This window comes from Cebus imitator, unplaced genomic scaffold (genome assembly GCF_001604975.1).
Source record: "Cebus imitator isolate Cc_AM_T3 unplaced genomic scaffold, Cebus_imitator-1.0 Scaffold260, whole genome shotgun sequence".
NCBI lineage: Eukaryota > Metazoa > Chordata > Mammalia > Primates > Cebidae > Cebus > Cebus imitator.
In genome coordinates, this window is record NW_016107575.1 from 1,653,209 (window position 1) to 1,656,250 (window position 3,042).

Sequence of the window (3,042 nt, forward strand, 5' to 3'; positions counted from 1 at the left end):
AAAAAAAAAAAAAAAAAAAAAAATTTAGCTGAACGTGGTGGCACACACCCTCCTGGGTTCAAGTGATTCTCCTGGCTCAGCTTCCCAAGTAGCTGGGATTACAGGTGCGCATCACCATACCCAGCTAATTCTGTATTTTTAGTAGAGACAAGGTTCTCCATGTTGATCAGGCTGGTCTCGAACGCCCAACCTCAGGTGATTCGCCCACTTCGTCTACTTTCACCATCTGCTGGAAGTCAGGTCAAAGGCTTGTGATAAGGGCTAAACATTTTGGGCAAGACCATGACCTGGGGGGCTACTCCACACTTGCTGCTGTATCAGGCCTGAAGGCCATATCTTCTTGGAGATGCTGGGTTCACTCACTTGTTGGAAGTGGAGGCTGGATTTCTCTGTGAGAAAGCACATTTCCTCCTGTGCAGTAAGATGTCCTCATTGAGCTGATACTTTGGACTATACAAATACTGACATTTCACTAACTGGTTTCACCACCCACTGATGATACCTGTCTGAATCACTTTCATCAAGGGCTATAAAATGGTGCTTTTCAAATTCTATCATTTCTGCTACATTTGTTAACTGTCACTCTTCTGTAAAAAAGAGCTTTTTCCCTCATCAACTGGGAGTGAAGCACAGAGGTGCTAACATGTCATATTTACGTGCCTAGTTAGAGGTAAAGCTGTTTTTCATTTTCAGAACTGTCACTTGAGATAGCAACTATTCACATTTTACAAAGAGATTAAGGTTAAATAATTTGCCCAAAGTAACAGTCCAGTAAGTGGCAGAAGACTCTTACCTCCAGGATTTTGCTGTTTGGGTAACCTGAAATCCTCTTACTGTAAGTACCTAAAAACACTGGATAAAATATTTATGAATGGTTATAAATTCATAGTCAAACTCACAAGAAAGTTAAGGCGATCGCTAGGGGCTGAGAATGAAGCAGTAAGGCCCAGCATGGTGGCTCACCTCTGTAGCCCCAGCATTTGGGGAGGGTGAGGCGGGAGGAGGGCTTGAGCAAAGGAGTTTGAGACCAGCCTGGGCAACATGGCAAAACCTGTCTCTACAAAAAATACAAATTGGCTGGGTGCGATGGTGCACGCTTGTAGTCCCAGCTACTTGGGAGACTGAAGCAGGAGCATCACCTAAGCCTGGGAGGTGGAGGCTGCAGTGAGCCAAAATCACGCTACTGCACTCTAGCCTGGGTAACAGAGGGAGGCCCTAACAAAAAAAAAAAAAGCAAAGTTCTTTTTTTTTTTTTTTTTTAATAAAGATGGTGTTTCACCATGATGGCCAGGCTGGTCTTGAACTCCTGACCTCAGGTGACCCACCCACCTCGGCCTCCCAAAGTGCTAGGATTACAGGCGTGAGCCACCGCGTCCGGCTTTTCTTTTTTATTTTTTATACTTTTTTTTTCTTTTAAAAGCAAAGTTCTGTATATGCTGCCTTGAGGTCTTAAATGTTGGAGGCAGGATGTTTGCTCATTGAGGAAAACTAAGTATATGGCCCACCGTGGGCCATAAGAGGTCCTCAGCTTCTATGAGCGGGCAGCTGAAACTGAGGTACATCTCTGGGCAATAAACTTCAGATGACTCAACAATCTGAGAGACTAAAATGTATGTTTATTTTATTTTATTATTTTATTTGAGACAGAGTCTCACTCTATTGCCCAGGCTAAAGTGCAGTGACACCATCTTGGCTCACTGAAAACTCCCTCTCCCAGGTTCAAGCAATTCTCCTGCCTCAGCCTCCCGAGTAGCTAGGATTACAGGTATGCGCCAACATGCCTGGCTAATTTTTGTATTTTTTGTAGAGACAGGGTTTCACCATGTTGGAAAGATTGGTCTTAAACTTCTGACCTCAAGTGATCCGCCCGCCTTGGCCTACCAAGGTGCTGGGATTTGACCACCGTGCCCAGACAAAAATGTATGTTTAAATTACACACTCAAGGCCAGGCACTGTGGCTCATGCCTGTAATCCCAGCACTTTGGGAGGTCAAGGTGGGCAGATTGCCTGAGGTGGGGAGTTCAAGACCAGCCCGGCCAGCATGGTGAAACCCCATCTCTGCTAAAAATACAAAAATTAGCCAGGCGTGGTGGTAGTCGCCTGTAATCCCAGCTACTTGGGAAGCTGAAGCAGAAGAATTGCTTGAACTTGGGAGGTGGAGGCTGCAATGAGCCAAGATCGCACCACTGCACTCCAGTCTGGGCAACAGAGTGAGACTCCATCTCAAAAATAAAAATAAAAAATTACACACTCAAAAGAAGGAACAGAAAACTTGAGGAACAAATACAACCCTAATGACACACATCAATCTTCCTGCATTTATCTGCACATCAATCCCAATCAGTACTCCGAAAATCTCCTCATTTTCTGGAATCATCCACTCTAGGGGATTCCTTACCATTGCAATTGTCCTCCCAACAAGTTGCCAAACAGAACATGGTCACCTGAAAACCACAGACCTATAATTAACCAGCCTTTGCTTCTGTTGAAATTACAGTGTGCACTTGAAAGGGACCCATAAAATTGACCAATTCCCCTGAATTAGAGGCTCCAAGGGTCTTGTCTGCTGTAAACAGAGAAACAACTTCTCTGAAGTTTATCCCAATCCCGTAACCGGCACTATGAAACCACCTCAGGCAAGCTTTGCTTTATAGATACGGTCCTACGGGTTAATTAATTCTAGCATTTTTCTCACATCCTCAAAATTGTATAGTTGGTAACAAGTAAATGATATGAAATTAAGTGAGGGCTAAGCATGGTAGCTCACACCTGTAATCACATTTTGGGACGCTGAGGTGGAAGTATGGCTTGAGCCCAGGTGTTTGAGACCAGCCTGGGCAACATGGTGAGACCCCATCTCTACAAAAAAGTAAAAAATAAAAAATTAGCTGGGCATAGTGGCATGAACCTATAGTCCCAGCGACTTGGGGTGGGGAAAGCCTGAGGCAGGAGTACGCCCAGGAGATCGAAGCTGCAATGAGCCATGATCATGCCACTGCACTCCAGCTTGAGCAACAGAGCAAGACCCTGTCTCAAAAAAAA